The sequence below is a fragment of the Ranitomeya imitator genome, chromosome 2, assembly GCF_032444005.1.
Source record: "Ranitomeya imitator isolate aRanImi1 chromosome 2, aRanImi1.pri, whole genome shotgun sequence".
NCBI lineage: Eukaryota > Metazoa > Chordata > Amphibia > Anura > Dendrobatidae > Ranitomeya > Ranitomeya imitator.
The window spans coordinates 245,611,387-245,627,658 of NC_091283.1; the positions used below are offsets into that span (position 1 = coordinate 245,611,387).

The window sequence follows — 16,272 nt, forward strand, 5'->3', positions numbered from 1 at the left end:
TAGATACACCTGTCCACTCCTGCAGTCCAGGCACAACTGCATTACCCTCTACAACCACCGGAGGGAGCCCAAAAGCTGAATTCACAACAGGGATCATCACGCTCCCACAAGGGATTAAACCAAGCCAACGCCTCTCCTTCCAGGTGAGACACTATAAATGCCACTCTAGTCCGATCCGAGGGGTACTGAAGAGGCAGAAGCTCGAAATGGAGACGGCATTGATTTAAAACCCCCCGACAGAGCTTAGGATCGCCGGAGTACCTGGGAGGTTTGCCCAGGCGAGGAGGAGGATGAGGAGTAGGCAAAGGACTGGAGGCCAGATGGGATGCTTGCGCAGCTGCAGCAGGGGCAGACTGAAGACTAAACAGGCGGTTATCGATAGAAGCCATATAGCACAGCATGCGGGCCTGGGTATCCCGTTGCTGAGTAAGCTCCTGTTGGAGCCAATTGGGCGGCATTAACAGGGTCAGTAGTCTGAATGGAGGTTAAGCGTGACTCCATAGACTTCATAAAAGCCATTATGCGCTGCTGATTATCACGCAAATGGGCTAACTCCTTCTGGGCGGAAAAAAGGGTACCTGCGGGGTCCATGGCCAGATTCTACTATAGCGTTCCGAGAAGAAAACTAGAGTGGACCCTCTGGACCGTGGGGAGACCTACCCCTGGGCGAGCGGACCTAAGGTAGAAAACGACCCCTATACAGGGACCGCAAGGAGCAAGCCCAGAGGTCACTCACCCACGGTGAAGATACCAGGAGGGACGGCTCCAGGAAGAAGGGAAAAAGAGGAAGCTGGATACAAGAAGATCATTCAGGTATCCGTGGACGTGACTGGAGGACCGGGAGGCCGGAACGAAGAGGCCGCTGAGGAAACAAACAAAACAACAAAGGAAGGTAAGAACAAAAGCAGGGTGACCAGCAAAAGAAAGGTATTAAACCAAGAGAAGGCAGGAACGAAAGGGAAGCGTAAGCACAGACGAAAACGGTGAGCACGCTGAGGAGGGAAGCGGAGAGAGCCGGAGGCAATAGCAAAAGAGCTAAAACAATCTGGCACCAGAGAACCGGAGAGCCTACCTCTTATAGTAGAGGCAGGAACAGGATTGGGTAAGAGAAGTCTGACCTAATGACCTCAGGAAGGGGTAACAGGAAAACTGCGCCTGCGCCCCTGGGGAAACCTAGAGCGCCTGCGCAAAGAGAGCGTACCTGCCAAGGAGCCGGACACCGAAAGTGCTGGGGAATCAGAGAAGCGCACGGACCCGGAAATGGAATGCTGGGAGCGCGCTGCAGCGGAGGATCCCGCGCTCACAGGCCCAGGAGCAGGACGGGCGGGAGCAGACCTCGGGACAGAGCGGTGAGAGCTGTGGACCCCAGGCAGAGCAGCGGAGGAGCGGCGACGCATAGGAGCAGCATCGGTAACACTACCTTACAACAACATGGAAACTTCTGTCAGGCATCATAGCCACCAAGCTACAGAACCATATGAACCAGTACATGAATCCAGCTCAGAAAGGCATTGGGACTGACACCAGAGGCTCCTAAGCACCAGCTCCTAGTAGATAGAGTAGTCTCTCAAGATCCGGACAGACCAATCTCAACACAATACCAAAAAAAGAAAAGTGAAGCGCACTCACCCGTGATGAACCATCAAGTTTATTCGGACATAATTTATGTGTTGCAGGGAGGGTTGTGAACACACACGGACGACGGCCGTTTCGTGCTTAAAGCACTTCAACGGGTCCTATGACGGGAGGAAGTGAGGTGGGTCCTTTTAACCGGAAAACAAGTGAAATAACACACAATATAAAAGATTAAAAACAATTACATATCGCAACAAATTACCCTCAATAATACAAACTGTTCAACATCAAAGCCCTTTACAGAAAAACTGACATCAATTTTTTCATTGAACCCTATTGGTCCCGATGCGTCTGCACGCAAAATCCACCTGGCTTCATTTCTCAGGAAGATGCGATGAAGGTTTCCTCCTTGTTGCGGCAAGGAAACTTTTTCTAACCCTGCAAAACGTAATACTTGGACGTTACCTTCATGTTGCTCTCTTACACGTTTAATTAATCGGGGCACCCCCTTCCCTGTACATATTGAATTGAAGTGCTCCCTGATTCGGACAAACAGCGGTCGAATTGTCTTGCCGATGTAAAAATGAGGCACATCTTTCTGTTTTGTCAAAGGGTCTAAATTATTGCTTACCGGATGGAATTCAATATGGTAGATTTTAAAATAGATCTCTACAAGGCAGTAAGAAAGATCCATTTATTTAAATCATTCGCATCACCTGCACGTTCTGACATAATACAGCAAGATAAGCTAGCAAGTTATCCAGGGGAAATTACCAGTAGGGCACATAGCAGATGTACAGACATGCTACAAGTACCTCGGCATCCCACAGAGATATGGTAACCATGATGGAGGCAAGGAAAGCAGCAACATCCAAATACCATCAAAGGGTAAGACAGGTCCTGAAGAACCAGCTCAATGGGAAGAATAAAATCCACCACATCAATATATATATGCCCTGCCAGTTATCAGATACCCTGCTGGCATTCTGTGCTGGCCAAAAGAAGAGATGGAAGCTGCAGATGTGAAAACACAAAAGCTCCTCAGAATGCATGGAGGTTTCAACCCTAAAGGTACCTTCACACTAAACAACTTCACAACGATATCGCTAGCGATCCGTGACGTTGCAGCGTCCTGGCTAGCGATATCGTTGTGTTTGACACGCAGCAGCGATCAGGATCCTGCTGTGCCATCGTTGGTCGCTGCAGAAAGTCCAGAACTTTATTTCGTCGCTGGACTCCCTGCAGACATCGCTGAATCGGCGTGTGTAACGCCGATTCAGCGATGTCTTCACTGGTAGCCAGGGTAAACATCGGGTTACTAAGCGCAGGGCCGCGCTTAGTAACCCGATGTTTACCCTGGTTACCATCGTAAAAGTAAAAAAAAACACTACATACTTACCTTCAGCTGTCTGTCCCCGGCGCTCTGCTTCCTGCACTGGCTGTGAGCGCCGGTCAGCCGGAAAGCAGAGCGGTGACGTCACCGCTCTGCTTTCCGGCCGCTGTGCTCACAGTCAGTGCAGGAAAGCAGAGCACCGGGGACAGACAGCTGAAGGTAAGTATGTAGTGTTTGTTTTTTTTACTTTTACGATGGTAACCATGGTAAACATCGGGTTACTAAGCGCGGCCCTGCGCTTAGTAACCCAATGTTTACCCTGGTTACCGGCATCGTTGGTCGCTGGAGAGCTGTCTGTGTGACAGCTCTCCAGCGACCAAACAGCTACGCTGCAGCGATCGACATCGTCGGTATCGCTGCAGCGTCGCTTAGTGTGAAGGTACCTTAAGTTTAACACCCAAAGATTGTATACCAACAGAAAGGAGGGTGGTCGAGGCTTGATAAGCATCCAAGCCACCATCACGGATGAAATAAGGAGTATCCAGGAATACATCAGAAAAATGGCACCAAAAGATGAGATGCTGAGAGAAAGCCTAAGGCAGCAACAACAACAGATCTGGAAGGAAGAACAGGAACATGAACCGCCATGGCAAGACAAGCCGCTGCATGGGATGTATCATCAACAGATAATGCAGGTGGCTGACATGGAGAAATCCTACCAATGGTTGGAGAAAGCTGGACTCCGAGACAGCACAGAGGCACTAATCATAGCGGCACAACAGCAACCACTAAGTACAGGATCCATAGAAGCAGGAATCTACCACACAAGACAAGACCCAAGGTGCAGACTATGCAAAGAAACCTCAGAAACCGTCCAACACATAGTGGCAGGATGCAAAATGCAAGCAGGAACAGCGTTTACTGAATGCCACAGTCAAGTAGCGGGAATTGTATGCAGGAACATCTGCACAGCATATGGGCTAATTCCCCCTAAGTCCAGTTGGGAGACCTCCAAAATAGTTGTGGAGAATGAAAGGGCTAAAATCCTGTGGGACTTCAAGATCCAGACGGATAAGCAGGTGTTGGCTAACCAACCAGACATTGTGATAGTAGACCAGGATCAGAAGACAGCAGTGATAATAGATGTGGCAGTGCCAAGTGACAGCAACATCAGAAAGAAGGAATGTCGGAAGGATGCCTCTAAGGAAGAGAGGTATCCGAGAACCTGTGCAGCTTTGAAGCGACGACAGATAACGGATTGAGATCCGTGTTGTACTGACCGGGGTCAGAATGAAAGGAAGAGTGAAAATGTCTGTGGGATGCCTCTAAGGAAGAGAGGTGTCCGAGAACCTGTGCGGCACCAACAGGTAACGGATGGAGATCCGTGTTGTACTGACCGGGGTCAGAGTGAATGAAAAGAGACACATTGTGTCTGGGACATCTTTGAGGCCAAGAGGTGTCCAGGAACCCGTGTAGATTGTCAACGGGTAATGGTCTGAAAAATGTGTGTTATGCTGATTGGGATCAGTGAGGTACTGTTATAAAGGTGAATATGTACAGACGGTGTTCATGCTGTTGTCAAGTTCCTGAAGATGTTGTTTATGTGGATGTGAAATAAACCTAAGAGAAGAGACTGTGTTTTGTAAGAAAACCGAGCCTGTATGCGTTGATCCCGTGCCAAGCGAGTGTCCCCCAAGACCCGAAGTAAGGGAAACGCTACTGTACATACATACATACACACCTTCTCATTTAAAGATTTTTCTGTATTTTCATGACTATGAAAATTGTAAATTCACACTGAAGGCATCAAAACTATGAATTAACACATGTGGAATTGTTGAGGGAGGATCTAAAGTGACCCTTCACGGTTGACCTTAGTGATTTTCAAATTAACAGGGTGTTGCCGGCAACTGAGAATGACCAGACGGAGATGTAGCTCTGTTTGGGAGAATCAAAGGAGATTCTTACCCTCTGTTTATTGTGTTGCGTTTTTATCATGTTAGCAAATTCTACTTCAACCAATAGTATAAAAACACACTTTCAACACTTAACCTATAAAAATGCAGGAAAAACTTAACCTATAAGAATACAGAAAGAATGGAAACTACATATATGGTCGTGTCTTTTTGGCATAAAAAATGTATTAACAGGTGCCTCAAAGTCTTATCTAGCGATACACTCCCGAGTCCCCTCCCTGGCTCGGGTTAGCACACTCGAGGTCTTTATACCAATTATAAACCATAGACTAGTTGAATAACAAAAATGTTATCTTCATGAGAAACAGAACAGAGTTACTTCATGGAATAACAGAATTTATCTTTAACCAACAAGAAAATGGAGTCAAAGCAGAAAATGGAGAATCTTGCACAAAATGGAGAATCTTTCATAATTTGTTCCTTCACATTCCCCCCCCTAGATAAATTTTGTTAATTAATGTCCAGCATCAGAGGTACTATCCCAAGCTATAAGCTCGAGGGGTACTGGTCTTCACATGACTGGTGCCATGTTACCAGCCATGGCTGTTGCGGCGTACCCGTCCCCCCTGTATGCTAGAATTTACGAATAACAATTGTTGATGGCGGTGGTGGGGATCTTTTGAAAGTAGCCATACGCTTGGCTTCAACATCTTCATCAGATAGCTTTGTGAAATCGGTGTAGAGAAGAGCTGTGTATCCATCCTTGAGAGGACAAAGGTGGCCGGGGTCAATCGACCTAGAGTGCAGGTGCCCTTTACACCTACTGGCAACCATTTATAAGCATTGTCTCCACACACCCAGAACATATCAACAGGTAAATCCCATAAGGCTGAATGTTGCAGTACCAATCTATGAACTAAATCTATAAATGCAGACACATTCTGAAGTATACACCAAGGTGGAGACTGTCCTAGAGGACTACAATAACCTACATCAGGATTCCCACAAGTGGGGGTTCCTGGCACATATCCAGAGGACTCATTACAAGGTATATTACCAGGAACACTAGCACAGATGTTTTTAGAACCTTGTAAAAACAGACTAGAAAATTTCCATAACGTATTATGTATCATTCTTTCTAACAATATTGGTTTGAAAGCATCAGTAGAGTATGAGGTCACATCAAAACTAATTTGTAAACCATACGTTGGAACTTGCCCTAGATTGGTTAGGCTAGTCTTATTCTTAGGTACCCAAGCCCCTCCTTCATAGGCTAGATATTGAAGGTGTTTATCGCTTCCTGAAAGGTTACCTTACCACCAGGGGTACCCCACCCATCCCACAATAGGTATACCGACAGTAGTATTCCATAACTTAGCATTATCTGTGGCATTGTTAGCGAATGTGTCAGAACAGTTAGTCCAGGCAAACAACTCCTCAGGTGGGACAGGAATAGCCAAAAAGGGGATACTTGTGGCTGACACTGGTGAATGTGTGCAAATCCAGCAATCTGCCAGAGACTGGGAATTATTCAACAAATCTCTCAGTAAACTTTCATGATGTTGTACAAACTTATTATTCAAGGATGTTGGGGAATTTAGGCTGTCCCATGCGGTTACCAATAATATGGAAAATGCGAAAAACCAAAACATTATGTTCCCTTATTTGCTACTAGTCTGTTTGACCAGCTTGCAGTGCGATGCGTGGATCCACGTCGTCCTTCCTTCCAATTTCACTGAGGTAGGGGTGATGAGGAGGACTTGGTAGGGACCGTCATACAAGGGTTGTAGTCCGTGTTTTCTGACATGCCTTTTCACGACCACAAAATCACCAGGCTTCAAGTTGTGACAAGTGTCTGTTGCTGCTGGATCTGGAAGGGAAGAAGAAACTAGAGCATGGGTGTTAGCAAGATTTTTACTAAGCTGAATAACATATTGAACAGTACGGTCAGTTTCCTCTGACAACTGCTGAGGCTGGAAATTTGCAACTGAGGGCCTAGCACCAAACAATATCTCATATGGGGACAGGCCATGTTTTGCAATAAGGGTAGTACGAATGTGGTACAGTACAATGGGTAGGAGCTCTGGCCATGGAGCCGTAGTCTCCTGCATCATTTTGGTCAATTGTCCCTTCAGTGTGCCGTTCAACCTTTCAACTTTCCCACTGGATTGTGGATGGTACGGAGTATGGAGGGCTACCGTGGATCCAAGCATTGTCAGAACCTCCTGATACACATGAGAAGAAAAGGCCGGGCCTTGGTCACTTTCAACAACTTCTGGAACACCATATCCATCACCAGTTTCTTCGCTGTGGTTTTTGCAGTCATGTTGGTAACAGGGAATGCTTCTGGCCAACTGGAGAACATGTCGACAACCACCAGACAATATTCATACCTTCCAGACTTAGGCAACGTGATGTGGTCCACCTGGAGCCTTTGGAAAGGATAGTCGGGCTTAGCAAGGTGCTTTGGGGGTACACGTTGAAGTTGACCGGGATTGCAGGTCTGACAGATGTTACATGCACGGTTGAGTGCTGTCAGGACTGTAGAAATACCTGGAGCCCAGAAGAATTTTTGTACCAGGGCAAGGGCCTGGTTTTTTCCTCGATGTGTGGGCCCATGCGCCCACGTGGCAATAGCAGGGTACATCCGCTTAGGGAGACACACAAGTTGGTCCTTTTTCCAGAGACCATTGTCCATACGTGCTCCATCAGCCATCCACTGCTTCACTTCTTCCTTTGGGGACATTCTCTGCATCGTCATTAAACGGTCTCGCGGGGTCCGGCAGAAAACCTCAGTCTGGCGTAGATCATCAGGTTCCTGTAGAGTCAGTGTTTCTTGTAACTGTTTACGCTGAGAGCGTGTGGTCACCATAGTTGGTATGGTTAGTTCAATAGGCAGAAGAGCAGCGGCTTTTGCTTGCATATCCGCAAAGGCATTACCAACAGTCTGTGGACTGTTCCTAGGGCTGTGAGCCTTGACCTTGATAATGGCCACTGGGTAGGTAATTTGATTGAATCCATGAGGGTTTTAACAGCTTCAGCATTCTTCACTGGAGTTCCGGCAGTAGTAATAAACCCTCGATTGGCCCATAGGGCTCCGAAATCATGAGCAATACCAAATGCATACTGTGAGTCCGTGTATATATTAGCCCGCCTGTCTTTGGCCAGAACACATGCAGTAGACAGAGCCTGAAGTTCTGCTTCTTGTGCTGACTGTGAGGGCGGGAGTGCAGCTGCGTGCACTACAGTGTCTTCTGTGGTAACAGCGTATCCGGTGTGGAATCTGCCAAACTCATCAGCATATCTTGAACCATCTGTGTATAACACCAGATCAGGATTTGGAAGTGGGTTTTCGCTGACATTTGATGGAGTAGCTGTCTCTTCAGTCAGGAGTTGGGAACAGTCATGTTGGAGGTAATCCTCATCACTGCCATCCTTCTTGGGAACCGGCAGTAAAGTAGCGGGGTTGATTGTAGTACAGCGATGCAATTTGACGTAATCAGGGAAAAGGAGTGAACACTAGCCGCAAGTGTCGTTGTACGGTCAAATGTCTTGGCTGTTGGAGTGTCAGTATTGCTGCGATATCATGCGGGGCAAAAATATGCGTCTCATGTCCAAGAATTATGTCTGCAGTCTTGTCAAGCGACGAATGAGTGGCGTGAACTGCCCTCATACAACTTGGTGACGCCCGGGCCACAGGATCGAGGCGGTCCGAATAGTAGCCCACTGGTCGTTGTCTATTGCCATGCAACTGTGTAAGTACCCCTGCAGCGTGTCCTTCATTTTCAGACACATATAAATGGAACGGTCGAGTATAGTCCGGGATGCCCAAGGCAGGGGCGGAGGCAATAAGCCGCTTTAATTCAGAGAAGGCACGATAAAGGCTTTCCATACAAACTGGTGATCTTTCCTTATAGTTCATTATACCGTCTTTTAAGGCATTGTAGAGAGGTTGCATTATGCGGGGTGCGTCTGGTATCCACTGACGACAATAAGTACATAGTCCAAGAAAACGCTGGAGTTCAGTCTCATCTTTTGGGAAAGCAAGGGAGCTGACGGCTATTTTTCTTTCTTCTTTGAGGTGTCTGGCACCTTGAAGGAGACAGTGACCCAAAAATATCACTTGACCAAGGCAGAACTGAAGTTTCGAGGCCGAAACCCGACAGTTCAGATCTGCCAGATACTTGAGGAGGCTAACAGTGGCAACAATGGCTTCCTGCTCTGTTTGTGCATACAACAAAAGATCATCCACATACTGAAGCAGCGTGACATAGGGGTGTTCTAACTGCCAGGGTAAAAGACACTCGCCCATATTTTTTGCAAACTGATTGGGACTGTTTTGGGCCCCTTGTGGCATAACTGTCCACGTCAATTGTCGTCCCTGATAAGTGAAAGCAAACAGAAACTTTGCAATCTGGGTGTAATGGAATGCTGAAGAAGGCATTTGCAAGATCGATGACTGTGAAACAAGCAGCATCCTGAGGTATCTGGGACAAGAGTATGTGGATTAGGCACCACCGGAGTTTCTAGAACAGTAACTGCATCAACTGCCCGTAGATCTTGTACCAGCCGGTACACAGGGGGTTGGCCGGGTGGGGTCTTTTTCTTAACGGGAAACAAGGGTGTGTTACATGGGGAAACACAGGGTACCAGGGCACCATTATCGAGTAACGTTTGTATTTGCCTTTTTAGGCCCTGCTCCTGATCATGTCTCAAAGGGTACTGATGGACTTTGGGAAAAGGGGCACCAGGTTTGAGAAACACTTTTACTGGATCTACAGGCATTTTCCCTATATCATCTGGCCCTTTTGACCAAAGTTTAGGTGGTATCTCTGAGAGATATGGGGTGAGTCGCTGGTCCTCAGGCATGATTGGGGGTGGATCTGGGCCTATCAGGGCCATCATAACCGTAGGAAGGGCATGTAGGATACAGATCTCCTCACTATCTTTATCCGCATAGCGGTTATATAATGTGAGGACCATCTGACCATCATCTTGGAATTGTATTCTGGAGCGGAACTGTGATAATAAATCTGCCCCCAGTAAATTTACTGGACATGTGGGAGAGATTACAAACTGAGCAGTAACTTCAGGGAAAGGACCCACAGGGATAGGTTTTGTAAGAGTATGTTTATTGGGTCTGCCATCTACTCCAATTAAAACAAGCTCTTGATCCGAGAATTGAATAGGGATATCCGTAGGTACATCTGATGACTTGATTATAGAGTTGGCCGCCCCAGTGTCTACCATAAACTTAACAAGAGTGTCCCCGACAGGAAGCGTGACAGATGAGCATGCCCCAGGTTTGGTGGAGGACATTGTGATGGCAGACCCTGGTTGGCCACCCCTTCAGTATGGGCGATTATCAGGATTTTGAGGTTGTCCGTAACTAGAGTATCCCCTAGGGTTTCCAGTATTCAGATTGCGACTGGAAGGGGGAACTTGAGGATAGCATCTGTCAGCAGGGGTGTGACAATCTCTCTGAAAGTGACCGAGTCGGCCACAGCGCCAGCACTGCAAGCGAGAACTGGTGCGGCGGGGCTGGGGAGCGAGATTCCCAGACATAGGGTTAAAAGAGATATTGGAGTAGGTGACTGAATTCGTATAAGGTGGGAGGGCTTGAACTGAAGTTTGCTGCTGGGCAGGCCACTGATAAGGAACCAGCTGCGTACTTGTACCTGGGGTGGGGGCTGGAATTGGAGCTGAGATCGCTGCAGCTACAGTTTTAACCCTTGATTTTACTGTTGATGCAGAACGTGCTAAATTCTTTTGAAAACTTTTAATTACTTTTAGTGCATCGTCCGGAGTGGAATTCTCGATGTCAGGTCTAACTGACATTATTGACTCTTTCAATTCAGATTTAAGGCCGGACATCAAAGCTGCCACAAAAAGGTGTGAATGGGCTTTATTATACAGTGAAAACCCCAAATCTTTAAACACTACCATAAGACGCCCATAGAACTTCTCGGCAGTCTCCCCCTTGTCCTGTGTGACATCTGTGAGGGAGGTAGCTTGGTCCGCTAATCTATCTTGTGCCCAAACCTTTAAAGCATTACAGAAATCAACACCACGCTCATAGGTTCCCCCATCCAGGTTCACATTATACATTATGCCACCCTCAATAATTGGAAAATACCCCTCTCCAGCCTTCACTTGGAGTAAGTGTAACAGATCTTTCCGGGGAGTGGAATAAATCTCTCGATTCGCTGCTATTTGTCTATAGAAGGCCATGGGGGATGTTTCTGGATCTGGTAACTGGTTACAAAGGGTGTTTATCTGGGATGGAGAAAAGGGGGTATACTTTAGCCTGTCAGGAATAGTTTCCACATCATCCTCTCCAAACTCTGATATCACTGACTCGGAGGCGGGAGGAGGTGGCGGTAGTACGGGCACAAGGGGCATCTGCTGTGGAAGTGGGGCAGGAGGCTCTGTTACAGTTAGAGATTGTATTGCCTGATGGGCCGTTAGGCGGCTGTCAAGGACAAATCGGACCTCCTCCAATTTTATGGGGTTTCTCTGTATACACCGCTCTATTGCTGATACTATGACCATAGCGGCATCCTTCCTGGGATATTGAAAAATACCGGCAGAGATTAATGGGATGGCCATTGTACGTTGAGGCATCGTACTGGGGGGGACAGAGGAGGCATACAGGATTGCATTCTGGACAGCCTCGGTAAGTAATTGTTGGGATCTTGGGATATTGGTAGGATCATATCGTGGTCCCACTGCATGTATCACATATTGGCACGGCAGCTGTCCTGCTCTGGTTGCTGCGACCTGTCCTGTTTCTACCTGGCCATAAGTTTGTATATATGAATTAGATTCTTCCTGTATCATAGGTCCACCTTTCTGTGAAATTGTTGCGGCCAGTCCTCCAGCATGGTGGAGTTGATTATTTGCGGCATTTACTATGGCCCCAACGTGCTGCTTCGTAAGATCCCCTGTCCCTATCCTAAAGAGCACATCATAGCTGTGGGGTCCAGGAATAACATTAGAATACATTTCCTGGAAATCTTCTATCTCCTCTGTGTATCCCGTCTCTGAGCGGGTGACTAAAGTAGGAGGGGGCGGATACTCATAACCGCTAGCAATACTAGGCATGACAGGAGCTGGTGCTGGCGGTGGCTGATAATAAGTTCCGTCAGCGTTCAGCAAGGGAAAGGTGGGGGCTACGACTCCGAGTCTCCTCGCTCCACAATTGTAACAGACCTGTCTCCACTGAGAATTAGTAACTCCGCATACATCACAAATCCACCCGGCAGGATTATAGGGTGGGGGTGCACTAAGTTTTGACAACCCAGGATATATTGGAGCTTTGGGGTTAAGGGGCACAGAGCTTACAGTCGGGAGAAGAGGCTTGATTTCCTGGGGAGGGACCTCATCATCTAGCAGGGAGACTCCCTGTTCCAGATCATCATTTTTAATTGTTTGTCTTTCTGACACATTACTCTCAATCGCTTTCTCAATACCTTCCTGCACCACAAAACATCCGGACTTTATCATAGGAGTAGACAACTTTCCTTTTTCAACATAGCAATAACAGAGACAGTCAGAACTCACTTCCTCTTCTACCTCCACATACCCTTCGTCAATTCATGTGCCAGACCACGGAATTCCACAGCATCTTTAAACAAACCATTATCAATCAACCTTCCCTTGTTCTTTCTGATACCTTCGTCCCATAACGTAGGCTGTAGCCTCCCGCCCTTAGGAAAACCCATCATTGAGAATATTTTTCCTGCATTCCTGACAGATTTCTTTCCTCGTCTTTTAATCATAAGACTAACGGTATCAGATTCATCACACAAATTCAAAGTCTTCTTTTTGTTCCACGGAAACATGATTCACCTTTTGAGCTAAATATCCTTACTTTACTTGTGTACAATACCGAGCGGCCTTACGGTTTGTTTCACGGGTCTCTCTGTCCCCCACTGCGACAACCCAAAAACGCGGTACTCAGTGAAAGGAGGAGGGCGTCTTAGACATTCCCTCCAAATACCTCTGGATATATATATACTGTATACTTCTATATATTCCTTAGTTACGTATCCTACCCAATCTTCGATCACCTCACCGCGCCTGATTCTAACAATGATCAGGAATTCAGGATATTTTGACTATAAAGAGAATTACAATCACTGGTCAATCCGGGGTGTCCGTCCCTTATGAGGTACGGTTCGAGCACTGGGCTCCCAACGGAACTACACCTCTATATGATTCCACCCAAGAATCACCCCACCATAGGGGACAACCTCAGATCCTCTTTGCAGCACAAACACAGGAAAACCACACCAAACTGTCAGTCTGAACAGTATAACTGCCAACTTACCGTGGTTGTCGTGGGGGATCATCAGTCCCAATTTTCCAGTGCCTGCGTCCGGTCCGAGGGTCCTTTGTCTTGTTGTCCTCCGGGGAAGAGGAGTCCCTAATTGGGAACCCCACGTATGGGCGCCAAGCTGTTGAGGGAGGATCTAAAGTGACCCTTCACGGTTGACCTTAGTGATTTTCAAATTAATTAACAGGGTGTTGCCGGCAACTGAGAATGACCAGACGGAGACGTAGCTCTGTTTGGGAGAATCAAAGGAGATTCTTACCCTCTGTTTATTGTGTTGCGTTTTTATCATGTTAGCAAATTCTACTTCAACCAATAGTATAAAAACACACTTTCAACACTTAACCTATAAAAATGCAGGAAAAACTTAACCTATAAGAATACAGAAAGAATGGAAACTACATATATGGTCGTGTCTTTTTGGCATAAAAAATGTATTAACAGGTGCCTCAAAGTCTTATCTAGCGATACACTCCCGAGTCCCCTCCCTGGCTCGGGTTAGCACACTCGAGGTCTTTATACCAATTATAAACCATAGACTAGTTGAATAACAAAAATGTTATCTTCATGAGAAACAGAACAGAGTTACTTCATGGAATAACAGAATTTATCTTTAACCAACAAGAAAATGGAGTCAAAGCAGAAAATGGAGAATCTTGCACAAAATGGAGAATCTTGCACAAAATGGAGAATCTTTCATAATTTGTTCCTTCACAGAATTATATACTTAACACAAAAGTGTAAAACAACTGAAATTATGTCTTTATATTCTAGGTTCTTCAAAAGAGCCACCTTTTGCTTTGATGACTGCTTTGCACACTCTTGGCATTCTCTTGATGAGCTTCAAGAGGTCATCACCGGAAATGGTCTTCCAACAATCTTGAAGGCGTTCCCAGAGATGCTTAGCACTTGTCGGCCCTTTTGCCTTCACTCTGCGGTCCAGCTCACCCCAAACCATCTCGATTGGGTTCAGGTCTGGTGACTGTGGAGGCCAGGTCATCTGGTGTAGCACCCCATCACTCTCATAGCCCTTACACAGCCAGGAGGTGTGTTTGGGGTCATTGTACTGTTGAAAAATAAATGATGGTCCAACTAAACGCAAACCGGATGGAATAGCATGATGCTGTGGTAGCCATGCTGGTTCAGTATGCCTTCAATTTTGAATAAATCCCCAACAGTGTCACCCGCAATTACCCCCACACCATCACACCACCTCCTCCATGCTTTATGGTGGAAACCAGGCATGTAGAGCCCATCCATTCACCTTTTCTGCGTTGCACAAAGACACGGTGGTTGGAACCAAAGATCTCAAACTTGGACTCATCAGACCAAAGCACAGATTTCCATTGGTGTAATGTTCATTCCTTATGTTCTTTAGCCCAAACAAATCTCTTCTGCTTGTTGCCTGTCCTTAGCAGTGGTTTCCTAGCAGCTATTTTACCATGAAGGCCTGTTGCACAAAATCTCCTCTTAACAGTTGTTGTAGAGATGTGTCTGCTGCTAGAACTCTGTGTGGCATTGACCTGGTCTCTAATCTGAGCTGCTGTTAACCTGTGATTTCCGAGGCTGGTGACTCGGATAAACTTACCTCAGAAGCAGAGGTGACTCTTGGTCTTCCTTTCCTGGGGCAGTCCTCATGTGAGCCAGTTTTTTTGTAGCGCTTGATGTTTTTTGCCACTGCACTTGGTGACACTTTCAAAGTTTGCCCAATTTTTCAGACTGACTGACCTTCACTTCTTAAAGTAATGATGGCCACTCGTTTTTCTTTGCTTAGCTGCTTTTTCTTGTCATTATACAAATGATAACAGTCTATTCAGTAGGACTATCAGCTGTGTATCCACCAGATTTCTGCTCAACACAACTGATGGTCCCAACCCCATTTAAAAATCCCACTTATTAAACCTGACAGGGCACACCTGTGAAGTGAAAACCATTCCCGGTGACGACCTCTAGAAGCTCATCAAGAGAATGCCAAGAGTGTGCAAAGCAGTCATCAAAGCAAAAGGTGGCTACTTTGAAGAACCTAGAATATATGACATAATTTCAGTTGTTTCACGCTTTTTTTGTTAAGTATATAATTCCACATGTGTTAATTCATAGTTTTGATGCCTTCAGTGTGAAGGTACAATTTTCATAGTCATGAAAATACAGAAAAATCTTTAAATCAGAAGGTGTGTCCAAACTTTTGGTCTGTACTGTACGTGCATACACTCAGCTTTATATATATATATATATATATATATATATATATATATATATATATATATATATATATATATATATATATATATATATATATATATATATATATATATATATAATTTTTTTTTTTTTTTTTTTTTTTTCTTTCCGTTGGAGGCCCAATTCCAGCTGTTGCTGTCGGACCTGTGATTTCTATCTCCTCCACTGTGTACAGGATAATAGAGTATAATAAAGTAGTTATGGACGAGACTTAACTAACATTGTGCAGTGACTCTGCTTTCCATATAGTGATGGATATTTCTTGTTGCTGAAACTATGATTGGCGTATCGTAATAACTAGGCCGCCCCATACTATCCAGTACTTGGGGGCGGGGAGCATTCAGCCAAACTCTGTCACCTTCTTAGATGCCATGTTTGCTTTTCACAGCAGCAAGTGGTTAAACTGCCAGGGTTTTTGTGTAGCCTCATCTGCGCCGTCCCTGTGGTGCACATCTATGTTCTGGGACCCAAAAGAGTTAATTTAGGAAAACAAAAACAATAGTTTGTGTGAAAAAATAAAAAATGTCTTCTCTGTTTTCCATGATTTTTTTTCTTTTTACAAGAATTGTTGGAGCCAATTTTTTTTAGAAACATTTCAATATCTGTTTTTTTTCTGGTGTTTTTCCTGTCATATAGGAATGCCTCAGGCCAGAAATAAACCCCATAAATCACTGTACATGGAGACTTTGGGATCAGATCATTTCTGTCCGCGTTGATTGTGGAAACAAAAAATCTTTTCTAAAAGCCTCAAACTTCTGTGTGTGAATCAGAGCTGAGATCTAATGTGATAAAAGATTACAGTGCGGGGAAGACGGGAAACCTTCCTATAGAGGCCGGTGGTGATGGAGTCAGTGACCGACTCTGGCCAAATC

The 16,272-nt window shown here is 45.8% G+C and overlaps 1 protein-coding gene across 1 annotated transcript in view; it reads left to right on the top strand.

The window, feature by feature from the left end:
* Positions 1 to 16,272, top strand: part of LOC138662889 (zinc finger protein 665-like) — a 79,754-nt gene that overhangs the window by 35,599 nt on the left and 27,883 nt on the right. The window lies entirely within an intron of this gene.